The sequence below is a fragment of the Sinocyclocheilus grahami genome, unplaced genomic scaffold (assembly GCF_001515645.1).
Source record: "Sinocyclocheilus grahami isolate Dianchi unplaced genomic scaffold, SAMN03320097.WGS_v1.1 scaffold793.1, whole genome shotgun sequence".
NCBI classification, from domain to species: Eukaryota; Metazoa; Chordata; class Actinopteri; order Cypriniformes; family Cyprinidae; genus Sinocyclocheilus; species Sinocyclocheilus grahami.
The window spans coordinates 507815-513429 of record NW_015505972.1 but is presented as its reverse complement, the minus strand read 5'-3'; the positions used below and the strand labels follow the sequence as shown (position 1 = coordinate 513429).

General features: G+C 35.0%; 1 long non-coding RNA gene across 1 annotated transcript; it reads right to left on the bottom strand.

Moving 5' to 3' along the window:
- Positions 1-2721: 2721 nt before the first annotated feature.
- LOC107561806 (uncharacterized) lies at positions 2722-4824 on the bottom strand. The gene is made up of 4 exons (XR_001605914.1): positions 4780-4824; positions 4650-4699; positions 3924-3963; positions 2722-2773 (listed from the first exon to the last, which is right to left on the bottom strand). It is a non-coding gene; the product is annotated as an uncharacterized lncRNA (long non-coding RNA).
- Between the last annotated feature and the right edge of the window lie 791 nt (positions 4825-5615).

Sequence of the window (5615 nt, the reverse complement as noted above, 5' to 3'; positions counted from 1 at the left end):
CCCCTAGAGGACGCAGTTCGAAGTTCCCATGAAAGGGAAACTCAAAGACTAAATCCAGAAGAACTGTGGCAATGTCACAGACACTTCAAGAAACCTACCTGCAAAGCTACCTGAAAAACAAGCAAGTATACCTAGGACAAAAGCTGTTTAAAAAACAAAAAAACAAAAAGGGTGGTTGCAACAAATGTTGATTTGATTTAGTTAATGTTAATTGATGAATAAAATCTATTTATTAAATAATTTGAAAGCGTCCTCACTTTACAGCATGAAACTTAGTGTCTAAAACTTTTCACAGTACTGTAGCTTTGTTGGTAGGTTTCTTCAAGCATCTTGGAGACATTGCCACAGTTCCTCTGAATTTAGTCTGCCTCAGTTTTTTTTTAATTTTTCTTCATGTAATTCCAGACAAACTCGATGATGGTGAGATCAGATCTCTGTGTGGAGCACCGACACCTTGTGCATACAAAAATCTCACTGGATTATTACAATTGTAAGTGTAACTTGATATTTCCTACTGACGCGCTACAGCAAAAGATAGAAATAAATTGCTTAACCATTTTTTTTTGTTGGTGAAAATACTAGTGGCCTAAGACTTTTGCACAGTACTGTGTGTGTGTGTGTGTGTGTATATATATATCACACACAGTACTGTGCAAAAGTCTTAGGCCACTAGTATTTTATATATATCATACCCTAGATATTCAGCACTTATTCATAAGAATCTTCAGCTGGCCAGTTTTAGCCTTGAATCTTTATTAACCTTTAAAGCCGGGCTCACACTGTGCAATTTTTAAAAAGTCCTTTAGGTTTGTACTTGTCAGACTGTACGAACATGATGATCATGTCACACTGTGTGATCTCGGTTGTCATTAATGTCAGACTGTACGACAGTCAAGACGTGTTAAAAAACGGGTGCGCACAAGAAAACCTGTCCGGAGTTTTACCTTATCAACCCATACACATTCAGTGACTGCTAACTGCATTGCACATGGGGCTGTAATGTTGGCTATCATTAAAAGTATATGAATGGCTGCAATATTGGCGCAGAATAGTGTAAGCAGCACTACACACATTGTTTATCATAGCAAAGGCAACGGATCATATGAATTCCGTGAGCAGAGGACGAGAGCGCCGGAGTTCATGTGGTTAGAAGAAATCTCTAGCATTAATTCTGATCATGGCTTGTCTTGAAAAACGAAGACAGTTTGACATTCATCGTAGGAGATGTTGACTGTGCACCAAATTTTCTGACGCTGCCAGAAGTTCGTCGGAGGTCAAGTTTGATCGCAACAGTCAATAATTGACTGTCGATTATAGGAATCTTTTAGGATTTTCAAAATTTGTCTCCGACCAAACCGTGGCCAAAATCGCACCGTATGAGCCGGACTTTTTGTATTAATCCTCTGCACATTTTTACGTTCTCGTATACATTCTAAAAAGACATCTACGCTATTAGCTTCAATCAGTCTTTGAAAACGAGTGATTTACTAAATAAGTATCTTTTGGTGTCCATTTACATATATTGTTCGTCATGAGCTCTTCAAACTTATTGCACTGGTAAAAATGATGTGTTGGATTTACTTAAAATATGTATGCACCATTTTTGCATCACACTTTTTAAGTAAACCCAACTTGGAACAATTTTACTTAAAATAAACAAGATAATCTTTGTTATATGAACTTAAATATTTGAGTTCACTTAACATTCTTTACTTAAAACATGCAACATAATCTAAGTAATTTTAAGTTGTGTTAACTTAACATTTAAGCTCATTTATATAAAAAATATAATTGGAGTTAAACCAACATTCTTTACTTTTAAAAAAAATGTAACATCATAGAATCTACTAAGTAATTGCAAGTTGTGTTTACTTAACATTTGAATAAAAAAAATTTAATTGAGCTAAACCAACTTAACATTTTAACTTATTTTAGATCTTCAGCTATTGGTCTGCTTACTGCACTGCTCCAGTACAGTCAATATCTTAAATAAATTAAACATGCAAATCACACAAAATAAAGCATTTCAGTTTATTTTTTGACAGGCTGAAACCACACATCATGAATGTACACCAAAATGTGACAAATCGACAAATGGAAGTTCACTTCCAACATGTCACTTCCTTGATTTTTCACCCTTGAAAAATTGAGTTAAAAAGTTTGCCACTGTCTAGTTCCAGTAGAATCTTCTGAAAAAATTCAAATGAGTACCTGAGCTCTTTGGGGTAACTCAGATTAATTGCATGAATTAGGCCAAGCAGAAAAACACAAGAATTAGCAACACCTGCCAATCCCGCCATCACCTGTATGCCTTCCAGTACTATCCCAGTCTGTAATGGATCATCTGTTGAGCCACCTTTTGTAATGATCTTCAGTGTGAGCTGTTCCAGTTCCTCCTTGTTCCCCATGAATATCCTTAAAAAAAACACACACACATAGCAAATGTGTCTTTATTTAACACCACTTGGTATTTTTCAGATTGTTTCTCAGTGCAAAAAATACATTGCTATGAAATAACACAAAATGAGACAATATTTAGAAATTTATATTTTAAAATAAGTGTCTTACAGCCATTCATTTTATTTGTCTATTTTGGTTTAATTTAATTAACTGCTATTATATCAATTGTTTATTTAGGTTAGGAGCGTAACTTGGTCGTTGATCGATTTCAGATGCTCACCTGATAATGCTTGATGAGATTCTCTGGATTTTCCGAAAGGTAGACAATTAAGCATCAAATTACAACTTCTCTATGTTGTTCCACAGGGCTGGTCTGAAAAGTAAAACAAAATGTAGCTTGTTATGGTACATACACTCAAAATCACAACTACACAGTGACTCCATAGAGTTTGGGAATGAAGGCATTATTTGACCAACTCCTCTTTAATGATGGTGAAACTGCTGATGGCAAATGAAGTTGGAAGCAATTTTGAAAGAGAACAGAAAAATCTGCTCAGGTTCTGCTGCTATACACTACAACAATGATCTGTTGCTAAAGCGACAAGAGTTTTTTTTTAAAGCTAATTGGAGAATGGCCAAGTCAGTCACCTGATCAGAACCTAATTTAGCATTTGTAAGATAGACATATTCCACCCAAAATGTTTTCATCATTTACTCACCCTCACACTGTGCCTGATGAATGACTTTCGTTAGATAAACAGATTTTTAGGGGGGGGAAAAATCTCTTTGTCTTCATATAATGCTAGTGAATGGGACCTTAAAACCCATGGAACACAAACATGATAAGCCATGTGACCGCAGTTAATGAATCAATGTCTTCTGAAGGAAAACAATAGGCCTATTTAAAGAAAAAAAAAAAGGTATTTTCAATTTTGTTAAACTAAAAAAAACTATATTTTGGGCTGACTGTCATACATTAGTTCATGATTTTATATTAAGTGATTTATCAGGATGTTGTGAAGCGTGTCAATTGTCTTCTGAAGCTCACGTGAGAGGTGATGTAGAAGCACTTAGGACTGCCACCTCTTCCTTTAGTTTCACAACACACATCACACTTCACAATGTGTTTACATTTACATTAAGCATGAACCCATGAATGAATGGATGACAGTTGGCCGAAAGCAATGATTATAGTTTGAAATAATAGTATTTTTTTTTTACAAACACACCTAACTTTCCACTCAGAAGAGATTCATACAGGGACGTATGGATTACAGTCACATTCACTTTGCGTTGATTTTTAAAGTGAAGAAAATTTATATTATATATGTATCAGGGATGGCACAAGGATGAGTAAACAATAACAGAATTTTCATTTTTAGGTGGAGCATCATTTTAAAAGTTTAGTTCACCCAAGTATGAAAATTCTGTCATTAATTACTCACCATCATGTCGTTCCACACCTGTAAGCAATTATTAGTAAAGTGTGAAATAAACAAAAAAAATTAGATATGAATTGTTACCTCCAATTATTCCGTTCTTGCACCATCACTTGTTGCACAGCTGGATGAATGGAAAGGTGGATAGAGAGAAAAACAACTGTATTAAACGGCATAAAATAATTGATAATGCTGGCATTTCAATTTTTTTATACATTACTTTTGGAAGTCAAATCTGGCACTTTCAATATTGCCTCACATATTTAAAATGAAATATAACAGAAACAACACAAAATGTTAAAATCAAACACTTTAAAACTGGAGATCCACATGCCCGCTCTGCACATTTTGTGTCTAATTTACCTTATCAGTTTATGGCGCTCTCTCCGGATCAGCGGCAGAGGGAACGCAGGTTTAAATTTACTGTTGTGATCATAATTTCAAAGGTTTAGTAGACAGAGGAATCGTTGTCATTTAGGAATAATTTTGCGTGTGTGTCTGAATCGAGATCGCCATTACTTGATGATCGTGCATACATATAGACATGCAGCCGATGTATTTTAGAATATAATATGAACCAAACCTCAAAAGTAACCCGCGCCCAGGCCTGGGCCGCCCCTTATAGAGAATATGAGAATATTGTGACCTAACTTTTTTTTTTCCCCTCAGTAGCATATTTCATAAGTATTCATAACACGTTTCTAATTATTGAAGCATTATTCTTAGCGATTCAGAAATTCAGTTTAAAAGTTCCTTTTTTGACCACAAACGCAATAAACGAGTAAGTTAAAAAGACAAAGTAAAGCTTACCTCTTTTCAGCGTCTACATCACGTTGCGTTTCAGAAAATATCTTCTCCCACTAACACAAAAAACAAGTGTTCATTGATGGTAAAACGCCAAAATCTAATATTATACTTCGTTTACAAAAATTAAGCTTACCCCTTCTCACCGTATTCACATGTGCTTCACAAAATGGCACCTTGGCTGGAAAGAGTATTTGCATATCACGTGGCTCATAGGCTACTTAAAATGTTATGCTAGATTTACTTAATTTTAACGTAATTGTAATAGTAGTTGACATGACTTATGTTTTTTAATTTTATTTATGCATACACTTAAGTTAACCTTGTAGCATTTATTTTTGCGTTACACGCACTATATATGTTAAGTAGACATTGAAAAGTTATGAATACTACGTTTTTTGTGTTTAATCGATTTACTTTTGTAAGTAATGGTTGTTCAGACAACAAATCATTTTTTTCAGTGTGGGGACATGACATTGAAGTGTAAAATTCAACCATAAAAGTACTGCAGAAATTAAAAGTTGTCTTTTGGAAGCGTGATCCAGATTGCACTGTGATTTTGTGTGGGAATCATAAAGCACATACTGTATATGACTGTCAGCGCTCAAGCTAAGCCGATTAGAAAGTCATAACCTCAAAACATCAGTAATGGGGGTGGGGGAACAAGCTTATAATGAACAAGTAAAAGATGCATATATAAAAGGTTTTACGTGGCAGATCTAATGAGATTGGAAGGCTCTGTAGTTCCTAGAAAGGTTCAGAGTTCAAAGCACTCATAATAAAAATCAAAGGGTTGGTTGATGCAGGTAATCTGCTACACCCGCCGAGCTGATGCCATTGTTACAAATCTTCAATCACAGTGCTCTGTGGTTGGATTCATTCAGCAAGCTGCCTTTCATCTCCTGTGGATGGAGAATAAAGGGCAAAATTGTGTATATTTTTTCCTATGTACTTTTTTCTGTTTTCCGTCAT